The 12,420-nt window shown below is 38.8% G+C and overlaps 1 pseudogene; it reads left to right on the top strand.

Annotated features, from left to right (window-relative positions):
• Positions 5,177-6,021, top strand: LOC102186195 (annotated as a pseudogene).

Raw genomic sequence — 12,420 nt, 5'->3', positions numbered from 1 at the left:
GAAGAAATAGACTTTGTCTCTCGATGAGAAGCGGTGACACATTACAGAGATGTAGACACAGGAAGTGTGAGTTCTTTTCTGGTTTTCAATGTAACTCATTTTTATTATGAGCCAAACTCATGAGTAAACTTTCATTATACCTTAGCTGCTTCATTTACTCCACAATAGTTTAATAGATGCTATTTAGAAAAAAATAGTGCTTGAGTAAGCATCACATTTTTTGTCCCCAAATATATAGTCAGACAGTTTGGAAAAAATATGAGTAAAATTAACATTTATTATAAATCAAAACATGTCTTTTATAATTGCCAGAGAAGAAACTCCAGAAAAAATAATATTATTCACGCATTGCTAGATAAAAAAAATCCAAACTAATCAGAAGAATGACATTTTAGCTATGAAAACATAATATTTAAGACAATTAAGTTTCAAGTTTGTATTCTAAATTTTTTTTACAAAGGATGAAATATAAATACAGATTTAAGATAGTAATTGCAGTTACTATCACATGTGAATCCTCAGGAAGTGTGATTTCTTTGAGGACTGTGTTACAATGATCTACCACAGTAGCCTTTGAGATTTCTTCCAGGATATATGTAGAATGCTTAATGGGCTTTCTCATATCATCCATAGCAATTGAGGCATTTCTTGGCCTTTAAATTTAAAAATATTCTAGAGACAGGCAAATGAATCTCAATCAAATTTTCCTTTAGTGGAGAATATACAAATGGGTTTTGTTCAATTTATCATTTCTTATTTTTTTAAATTGTTGCTGTTCAGTTATTAAATTGTGTCCAACTCTTTGTGACTCCATGGACTGCAGCATGCCAGGTCTCCCTGTCCTTCACTGTCTCCTGGAATTTGCTCAGACTCATGTCCATTGAGCTAGTGATGCCACAAGAAAAAGATTTTATTTTATTTTATTTTTTTATTTTTTTTTAAGAAAAAAATTTTAAATTGAAGTGGTAGTTGATTATAATGTTTTATTAGCTTCAGGTATATTGTACAACAGAGTGAGTCAATCTTTTTGCGGATTATACTCTATTAAAAGTCATCACAAAATAATAGCTATATTTCCCTGTGTTGTACAAAATATCCTTGCTGCTTATCTATTTCATACAGTGTAGTTTTATCTCTTAATCCAATACCCCATCTTAATTTTCTATATCTGTGATTCAGTTTCTGTTTTCAATTTACCCATTTCTTTTCTCCAGAAATGTATCACCACTGCAAATACTGCTTTTGAGTCCAAAGGCTGGAGTTCCCTTGCAGTCCTGAAACTGGTTTTCTGCTCACTGTCTTTCAGTGTTCCCAGGCACTCATATAGGGAAACCAACTCCCAGTTGTTCAAACAATAGATGAAAATTATTAACGTTTGGTCACATTGGCCATTACAGGGAGTCTTGTGTTTCAAAGAAAAGAAAAGAAATAGTCCAATCAGGGGGAAAATCCCTGCCCCTAATTTCAGGAAAAAATACTTAAACAGAGTGTCCTAGGATTTCTAATAAATCACACATTTATCCCACACTTTAAGGCAGTGGGGCCCTTGTCGTGAGAAAAGGCTGTCACCTAAAGCTGTGTCTTTTATTCTCCTTTAAGTTCTATTTTGGGCTTCCCAGGTGGCTCGGTGGTAAAGAGTCCGCCTACCAGTGCAGAAGATGTGTTCGATCCCTGGGTCGGGAGATCCCCTGGAGGAGGAAGCGGTGACCCACTCCAGTATTCTGGCCTAGAGAATCCCATGGACAAAGGAGCCTGGTGGGCTACAGTCCATGGGGCTGCAAAAGAGTCGGACACAACTTAGTGGCTAAAGAACAACAGCAACAAATTCTATTAATATTCCAGTAAAAGTTTCCTCGCAGTTTGGGAACACTCACACCTCATTCCTGCTGGGCAACTTAATCACAAATGTCACAAAGAAAGAAATTATTTGTCTCAAGTTGAATAAATGTGTATCTAACTTGATAGCATCTTCAAATAATTTTGAGAAAATTCAAGAGGACAGAGCTCAGATCACTTTTCCTCTAAACTTGACTCCACAGGCTTCATCGGTTCAAAATATTTATGTGCTGATGCCACGAATGACATCTGGGAACCCCCACTGTGCAGAAAAAAACTATGGCTGCACCACTGTTATGTATTTGAAGTCCTCTGACATGCTGTTGGTTCTCAAAGCCAAAGTAATTTCAAGTTCTTTGGACCAGGTTAAGGTAAGCACAAGTCAGACCAGCTCCAAAACTCACAGAGGAAAACTCATTTTGGAATCATCATCCTCTGCCTTTTAATCCTTCCCAATTTAATCGACCAGTTCAAGGAACCATAGGTTAAATTAGAACCAGTTAATCTCAGTCTCTTTATTTGAATAAATGATCCAAACATAAGAAGAAAATATCACATGTTTATGATCCAGTAAGAGGAAGAAAAAACCATTAGAGGGATCCAGAAGGTTTGCTAGTGCCAACCCCCAATTAACAGCAGATGGCGCCAGAGGACTTTGGTAGGACCCAACAGCTTTGCTACCATCACCAAGATTACCTTCTATTTCCCACACCATCTACCAAGGATTTCTAGGGAAGGAGTCATGGTTCAGACCATAGACTGTGGAGTCAGACTGCCTGGCTTCACAATACCGCATTTGCTAGCTGGGTGACCTTGGATGAGTCTTGAACTTGGTTTTCTTCTTTGTAGAATAGAGATGTTAAAAGCTCTATCTTGCAGGATTGCTGTGAAGATTATGTGAATTCTTACATATAATCACAGCCAATGGCTTCTTGTATATAATAACCTTTCAAAGTGTTATTTGTTAGTGGACACACAATATAAAAGGAGGTTCCCTGGTGGCTCAGAGGTTAAAGCGTTTGCCTGCAATGCGGGAGACTAATGTTCGATCCCTGGATCGGGAAGATTCCCCTGGAGAAGGAAATGGCAATCCACTCCAGTATTCTTGCTTGGAGAATCCCATGGACGGAGGACGGTGGGCTACAGTCCACGGGGTCACAAAGAGTTGGACACGACTTCACTTTCACACAATATAAATAGAAGTTCTGTTGTGAGAGCAAAAGCATAATATTTAGGAGGGTGAGCAAAAGGATAAATTTTGTGGAAGATTGAAATTAAGTTGCTATCAGAATAAAATTGACTGTCAGTTCTCTCTGTAGAGTGTCTTTTGTAAACTTCTTGAAAACCGAAAAGTAAAAACCTACAGCAGACACGCAAAAGGTAAAGACTGCTAAGTCGCTTCAGTCGTGTCCGACTCTGTAAGGCCCCACAGACGGCAGCCCACCAGGCTCCCCCGTCCCTGGGATTCTCCAGGCAAGAACACTGGAGTGGGTTGCCATTTCCTTCTCCAATGCATGAAAGTGAAAAGTGAAAGTGAAGTCGCTCGGTCGCGTCCGACTCTTAGCGACCCCATGGACTACAGCCTACCAGGCTCCTCCATCCATGGGATTTTCCAGGCAAGAGTACTGGAGTGGGGTGCCGTTGCCTTCTCCGAAAAGGTAGAGAGAAGGTAGAGAGAAGCACATCAAAGCACACAATCATCCAAAATTATCAGTTCACAAAGGAAGGAAGTAAGGAAGTAAGGAAGAAGCAAGGAACTAAAATTTTGGGGCAAGAAACCAACAGGATGGCATTAGTAGTTCCTCAGTTCAGTTCAGTCCTTACCTATCAGTAATTATTTTAAATGTAAATGGGTTCAATTCTCCAATCAAAATAGGTTGGCTGAATGAATGAAAAAACAAAGCCCAGCTATATGTTGCTACAAGAGAGTCAGTTCACTTTTAAGGATACATATAGGCTGATTAAATAGATGGACAATGATATTCCACGAAAATAGAAACCAAAAGAGAGCCAAGGTCCTGTACTTATATCGGACAAAATAGACCTTAATTCAAAAGCTGTAAAAAGAGACAAAGATGGCTATTATGTTAGAATAAAGGGTTCAATTTATCAAGGATAATCAATCATCACTATATATATACATCCAACATCAGAACATCTAAATATAAAAGCAAGTACTAATATCTCTAAAAGGAGAAATAGATTACGCTACAATCAGGAGGCTAAGAATAGTCAATGGGGAGAGGATAGTCTTTTCAACAGAAGGTATTGGGAAAACTGGATAACTATGTGCAAAAGAATAAAATTGGATCCCTATCTTACTCAACACATGCATATCGACTTGAAATGTGTTAATGTTAAAGACTGAAATGTAAGATCTGAATCTATAAAACCCTAAAAGAAAACATAGAGGAAAACCCCATAACATTGGTTTAGGCAATGATTTTCTGGAAATGACACCAAAAGCAAAAATCAAGTGGGGCTACCTCCAGCTAAAAAGCTTCTGCTTTTAAATGAAAATGAAAAGGCAGCCTGTGGAAGGGAGGAATATATTTTCAGACCATATATCTGACAACAGGTTATTATCCAAAATATGTGAGGAGCTAATATTATTGCATGGCAAAATAATAAATAACCTGATTAAAAGATCTGAATAGACATTTTCCCCCCACCAGAAAAAGACATACAAATAGCCAAGAGATACACAAAAGGATGCTCAACATCACTAATCATCAGGGAAATATACATTAAATCACAGTAAGATATCATCTCACATTGTCAGAATACCTGTCATCAAAAAATCAGGAGGTAAGTGTTGGTGAGAATTTGGAGACAAGGGACCCTTTAAGCACTTTTGGTGAAAAAGTAAACTATTGCAGCACTATGGAAAATGGTTTGGAGTTTCCTCAAAAAATAAAAGCAGAATTACCATGTGATTCAGCAGTCTCACTTCTGGATATATATTCAAAGTAAATGAAATTATTATTTTGGAGAGGTATTTGTAACACCATGTTCATTGCAGCATAGTTCATAATAGGCAAGACAGGGAAACAACTTGCGTGTACATCACTGGAAGAGTGTTAAGGACAATATATACATGTACATAAATATATGTGTGTGTGTACATACACACAGAGTGGAATATTATGCAGCCATAGAAAAGGAAATCTTGCCATTTGAGACAACATGGTGGGACCTTGAGGGCATTATGCTAATGTAATAAGTCAGATAAAGAAATAAAAATAGCTTTTTTCCCACCTGTTCTCTGCTGGCTATACTTCTGCTCCCCAGGTTGTTCTGGCATCTGGGCCCTGCTTGCTCACCATATCCTGCTTTCACCATGTCCAGCAACTCGCTCCACATCTTGAATCTCTCCAAGGCTCGGAGCATCTTGGTGGTGCGTCTTCGTGGTGCCACCTCAGCTGAGGCCTGGAGTGTGTAGTGAGTCAGTGCAGACCCACCCCTGGGTCTCCGCAGCTCCATTGAGGCCACCCCCTCAAGATGACCCGGAAAGTGCTGGGTGGCCGCCATGGGCCGTTGGTACTGTAGGCTGCTCCTGCTGCTGCTGTTCCTGGTGCCAGGCTCCAGCAGCGCCTCCGAGAGCACCTTCGAGCTGCCTGACAATGCCAAGCAGTGTTTCCACGAGGACATCACGCAGGGCACCAAGGGCACCCTCCAGTTCCAGGTAATCACTGGTGGTCACTGTGATGTAGATTGTCGATTAGAAGATCCTGATGGTAATGGTTTTTACAAGGAGATGAAGAAACAGTATGATAACTATACCTTCACAGCCTCCAAAAACAGGACATACAAATTTTGCTTCAGCAAAGAATTTTCTACTTTCACATATGAAACTGTAGCTTTTGATTTTCAAGGTGGAGAAGATCCACCTTTGCTTCCTGGTGAGAACTGAGTCAGGACTCTTACCCAGATGCAATCTGTCTATGTTTCAATTCAGGAAGCTCTGAAATCTGTCATTGACTATCAGACTCACTTCCAACTGAGAGAAGCTCAAGGCCGAAGCAGCGGTGAGGATCTAAATACAAGAGTGACCTACTGGTTAGTGAGAGAAGCCCTCATTCTTCTAGTGGTTAGCATAGCGCAGGTGCTTCTTTTGAAAAGCTTTTCTCAGATAAAAGAACCAGGACAACTTGTGTTGAATCTGAACTACGTTTTGAGGATTGATGCACCATTGCCTCTGTAATGTTGCTGTCCTCTAATTAACTTTAGGTAGGAAGAACTTAATATTGGCAACATTTTTAGAATCTTACTCATAGACTTGTGGGGCTGGGGGGAGGGATGTACAATGCATATCCCCAAGCTGTGGAAAGGACACCTTTTTTTTATTCGTAAAGGTAGAAAAACTTTGCGGCTTATTTTGGGCTATTCAAAAATAGTTAACACAACGATCTACACTTTTCTGGGTTGTTTCTATCTACTCTTTGCACACTAAACTTTGGTCATTTTGATACCTTTTAGCTGTTTAAGAGTACTTTTCTTGTAAATTGTGGATATTTTAAAAGCCTTTAGTTTAATGTCAGCATGTGTTGTGGAGGAAGAAAGTTACCTCTTAGTCGTTTATAGTAAATAAAGTTTTGTTTTTAAGAAAACCAAATGTGATTAACTGTAGCCCAAGCCCTATTCTTCACTGTTTAATTTTAAATCTACCATAGAAATGTTAGTTAATATTGATAAAATTTTAAATTGACACATCACGGTTTAATTTTTTTCTCAGTAGCTTGGAAAATGTCATTTGTGTTCTTTGGGTTTATTCTATGATCTATATAACCAGTTATGTTATTTTTTTTTCATAAAGATATTCTGACCTCATAGGAGCAAGTATGTTTCAGTAACATAATAGAGTTTACACAAACCTTAAAAGTCAGACTATTATTAACAGGTAGAATAATTACAGAATAATTTAAGACACTACAATGGGGAGCAAATGACATGAGAAAACTTTTAGTGAGTTATCAGCACATGTTACATTTTCAGTGCTTTTACAAAGAAAAAAGGTGATCTGTTTCATTATAAACATTTGAATTGACTAGTTCTTGCTCTAATGTGGCTTTAATGTCTGTTGTTAATATAAAAGTAAAAGTGTAAAAGTGCCATACATTTTATTCTAGTGGGTGTGATGCACTGAGAAGTTAGTTTCTGTGTTTTTTTCTTTCTTTTTCTTTTTGTTGTTATTGTTTTTTTTTTGTCTTGCACATGTAATTTGTACAATCTCTGACTTAGCAGCCTTATGGCAGAAAGTGAAGAACTAAAGAGCCTCTTGATGAAAGTGAAAGGGAAGAGTTAAAAATGTTGGCTTAAAGCTCAACATTAGAGAACCAAAATCATGGCATCCGATCCCATCACTTCATGGCAAATAGATGGGGGAACAGTGGCTAACTTTATTTTTCTGGGCTCCAAAATCACTGCGGATGGTGATTGCAGCCATGAAATTAAAAGACGCTTGCTCCTTGGAAGGAAAGTTATGACCGAACTAGACAGCATATTAAAAAGCAGAGACATCACTTTGCCAACAACTGTCTGTCTAGTCAAGGCTATGGTTTTTCCTGTGGTCATGTATGGATGGGAGAGTTGGACTATAAAGAAAGCTGAGCGCCAAAGAATTGATGCTTTTGAACTGTGGTGTTGGAGAAGACTCTTGAGAGTTCCTTGGACAGCAAGGAGATCCAACCAGTCCATCCTAAAGGAGATCAGTCCTGGGTGTTCATTGGAGGGACTGATGTTGAAGCTGAAACTCCAATACTTTGGCCACCTGATGCGGAGAGCTGATTCATTTGCAAAGACCCTGATGCTGAGGGCAGGAGGAGAAGGGGACGACAGAGGATGAGGTGGTTGGATGGCATCACCGACACAATGGACATGGGTTTGGGTGGACTCCAGGTGTTCATGATGAACAGGGAGGCCCTGGCGTGCTGCGGTTCATGTGGTCGCAAAGAGTCGGACATGACTGAGCGACTGAACTGAACTGAAGATGATTTAGCAATTTAGAATGTTGTGTGTGTTTTTCTTATTTGGTAATCTTTATTGGGTTCCTTGGGTTGTACTGCAATAATGAGTATTAAATGGTGCATTTTCTGTACACCGTAGGGTTTAGTCTGTGTTTGTATTTTATAACTTGTATAGATTGAGCTGACTGAAATAAGATTTTGCTCCAAGTATTCTAGGATAGAATACAAGATGATGCAAAATTGTGTTTAAAGCTCTTATGCTGTTAAAAAAAAAATTACGACTGCTTTTTCCATGTTTCTCTTCCCCACCTAGAAGTGATGAGTGCTGGCAATGTGAATGGCATATTGTTAGGACTTTGGTATGTGGTACCAGAGAACACTGATTGGACAGCAATTTTAGTCACTTACCACCATGGACTAGAAGTTAGCTCTTAATTCTTAGTTGTCTTAAAATGCACATGCACTTCTGTATGTAAAAGCAAGATGAATTCAGGTTGTCCTGCTTGCTAATTTAAAATGCTACAGTGTAGCTAAGGATGAACGTATTTTCAACCCTTTAATTCTAAAATGTTTGAAGACCAAATAGCTGCTCCTTGAGCAATATTTATCAATGGATTAAGAACTGAAGTTTAAGATTTTGCAGATTTCTCTGTTGGGGTTCTTATATTGGAGCTGTCCTACAGCTTTTTAAGTATCCCTCTATATTTAGATATGCAAATTTTAAACAGTAATGTTAAAGTGATAAACCTGAGAGTATGTTAAATGTCCTTTTCTGGTTGCCTGCCTACTCTGTTGTGTTCAGATAGTTACACCATAATTAAGCAGCGTTGGGTATCATCAAGGTGCTGAGTTTGGCATAGATAATGCATTTATTTAATCTGTGCCTATCAAAACTTCATGATATTTAAAGACTATTACCACAAATAACCTGTGATGAAACTATTGAGGTATATTAAAAAGTTTTAAATCACCACTGTTACTTGTTGTAGAAAATAATACTGACTTAATCCAGTCTATAACTTGTTAAAGTTTGATGGCTTGTCTATACTTAATAGGTATGTATATAAAAATTAGAAAATACATATCTACCTGCATATGGTTACTACATAAGCTTTTCCTTCTCCTATAGAATTTGTAGCTCATCTTTTTTCTTTAATCCTTTCATAACTTGTTGCAACAGTTTGAATTTCTCAAATGTTTATATTTGGACACATGGCTGAGAATACTTATTTAAACATCATTAGCTGTATATATTTTTAAAGTAGAATAAATAATGGGAAGGGACTTGATATGCAAGTTTATACTAAAATTCCAACTGTGTGAAGATACATTTAAAGATATTACTTTGCTAATAATCTAAACGTTCTTTTTATTAAAGAAGCAGGTGGTCTGGGGTTCACAGCTTTCTTCCTGGTTTGATGATAATCATCTTTGAAAACACAGTGGAGTGAAAAGCAATTTTATTCTTTTAAAGGTTTCCTTTAAATCTCTGTACTATCCATTTTTGCTTCAGTTTGTAAATGTGTAACATTTTTTTGTTAAATAGGACAAAGCAGACCCTATGACTATTGTTTTCAAAAATTAAACAAACTGATATATATAGATATATATAAAGAAATAAAAATGCAGTACGACTGTTTTGCAGAAAGTTTTCACTTTTGTCTCAGGTTCAAAAGATTTTTTAGCAAAATAAGCCACTCGTTCTGTACAAATAAATAATATTTCTTAGAGAATTATCTAGCTTACTTTCAACATACTAACATTAAAAAAAAAGAGAAATAGAAGAGGTCACATCACTAAATTGGTTTTTGACCAACGTCCAGGCTTAAACAGCGCTGGGAAGTCCTGTGACACAGCACATCTGGAATCCCCACTGGGAAAAGGTCCTAAGCAGCCCATCTGTCCATTCCACGGGTGAGGCTTCGGACTGCTGTCTGTGGGCTTCCACTTACAATCTCCAGGCTGCAAATGTTATCATCAGCCTGTGAGCAAAACTGCAGCTCTGCTATTATGTTAATTATTATTATTTTTTTTACAATGCTGTTTGCTTTAGTCTGCAAATCTGGGAATGCAGTTAAGTCCCCAGTTGGCTAGATCCTCTCCAGGGGCTAAACAAACTCTGGGGTCCGCCCCCTGTCTATCTATGGTGCCTCTCAGCCAGCACTCACAGCAGGCATGGCTGACACAGGAGTAGTCAGGGCGGGGTCAAGCAGGTTAGAAGCAAGGTCTGAGGCCTGCTCTGCTTTGCCTCTGAAGCCTAAACAAGACTATCTATTTAATTTCCCTCACTTATATGTGGGATCTAAAAAAGCCAAACTCATAGAAACAGAGCCTAGGATATTAATTGACAGGAGCTGGCATTGGGGGAAATGTGGAGATGTTGACAAATGGGTACCAATTTCCAGTTATAAGATGAATAAGTTCTAGGAATCTAATGGACAGCATGGTGACTATAGGTAACAATATGGTATTATATACTTGAAAGCTGCCGAGAGAGTAGGTCTTAAAAGTTATCAATGTAAAATTAAAAAATGGTAATTATTGTATTGTATGTGAAAATCGCTTGGTTGTGTCCGACTCTCTGCAACCCCATGGACTGTAGCCCACCAGGATCCTCTGCCCATGGGATTCTCTAGGCAAGAATAGTGGATGGGTTGCCATTTTCTCCTCCAGGGGATCTTCCTGACCCAGGCATCAAACCTGGGCTCCCACATTACAGGCAGATTCTTTACTGTCTGAGCCACCAGGGACTTTTTACAATATTTATGTATATCAAATTATCATGCTGTACATCTTAAACTTACAAATATGTTAATTATATGTCTAAAGAACTGGAAAAAAAGAGTTCCTATTTTGTTTTAGGATGGGGAAATGGTATATTGCATGGGGTAGAAGCTTCTGGGTATTCAGAGCCTGGGTATGGAGGTTTTACTGGGCTAGTCATGCTGCTTAAGAGGGCTGAGGACCCCATGGATTCGGATGGTGACTATTAACATATAGTTAATGATATCAGCTCAGCAATACATGAACCATGAACTTCCAGATATTCAAGCTGGTTTTAGAAAAGGCAGAGGAACCAGAGATCAAATTGCCAACATCTGTTGGATCATTGAAAAAGCAAGAGAGTTCCAGAAAAACATCTATTTCTGCTTTATTGACTAGGCCAAAGCCTTTGAATGTGTGGATCAAATAAACTGTGGAAAATTCTGAAAGAGATGGGAATACCAGACCATCTGACCTGCCTCTTGAGAAACCTATATGCAGGTCAGGAGCAACAGTTAGAACTGGACATGGAACAACAGACTGGTTCCAAATAGGAAAAGGAGGACGTCAAGGCTGTATATTGTCACCCTGCTTGTTTAACTTATATGCAGAGTACATCATGAGAAATGTTGAGCTGGAAGAAGCACAAGCTGGAATCAAGATTGCCGGGAGAAATATCAATAACCTCAGATATGCAGATGACACCACCGTTATGGCAGAAACTGAAGAGGAACTAAAAAGGCTCTTGATGAAAGTGAAAGAGGAGAGTGAAAAAGTTGGCTTAAAGTTCAACATTCAGAAAACTAAGACCATGGCATCTGGTCTCATCACTTCATGGGAAATAGATGGGGAAACAGTGGAAACAGTGTCAAACTTTATTTTTTTTTTGGACTCCAAAATCACTGCAGATGGTGACTGCAGCCATGAAATTAAAAGACACTTACTCCTTGGAAGGAAAGTTAAGACCAACCTAGATAGCATATTAAAAAGCAGAGACACTGCTTTGCCAACAAAGGTCTGTCTAGTCAAAGCTATGGTTTTTCCAGTGGTTGTATATGGATGTGAGAGTTGGACTGTGAAGAAAGCTGAGCACCAAAGAATCGATGCTTTTGAACTGTGGTGTTGGAGAAGACTCTAGAGAGTCCCTTGGACTGCAAGGAGATTCAACCAGTCCATTCTAAAGGAGATCAGTCCTGGGTATTCATTGGAAGGACTGATGCTAAAGCTGAAACTCCAATACTTTGGCCACCTCATGCGAAGAGTTGACTTATTGGAAAAGACTCTGATGCTGGGAGGGATTGCGGACAGGAGGAGAAGGGGATAACAGAGGATGAGATGGCTGGATGGCATCACCAACTCGATGGACATGAGTTTGAGTGAACTCCGGGAGTTGGTGATGGACAGGGAGGCCTGGCGTGTTGCAATTCATGGGGTCGCAAAGAGTCAGACATGACTGAGCGACTGAACTGAACTGAATGATATTGTGCTGTGTATTGGAAGTTGCTAAGAGAGTAGATCTCAGAAGTTCTCATCACAAGAAAAAAAAATAGTGTGATGGATGTTAACCACACTGGTGCTAAACATTTTGTAACATCTGCATTCAGTAATCCCCACTTACCTGCAGTTTCCCTTTCTGGTGGTTCAGTTACCCCCAGAAAATAGCAAATGGAAAATCCCATAAATAAATAAATTAATAAGTTGCAAACCATTCACTGTCCTGAGTAGGATGACGAGATCTTGCACCTTCTTCCTTCCTCCAACTTGGTGTATGAATCAACCATTTGTTCAGTGTATGCACTTGTAGGTGCTACTCACCATTCATCGCTTAACAACCATCCTCAGTTACCAAATTGAC

Source organism: Capra hircus, chromosome 5 (assembly GCF_001704415.2).
Source record: "Capra hircus breed San Clemente chromosome 5, ASM170441v1, whole genome shotgun sequence".
NCBI classification, from domain to species: Eukaryota; Metazoa; Chordata; class Mammalia; order Artiodactyla; family Bovidae; genus Capra; species Capra hircus.
Note: the sequence above shows the minus strand (reverse complement) of the source record. Positions and strands in the feature narration are given on the sequence as shown.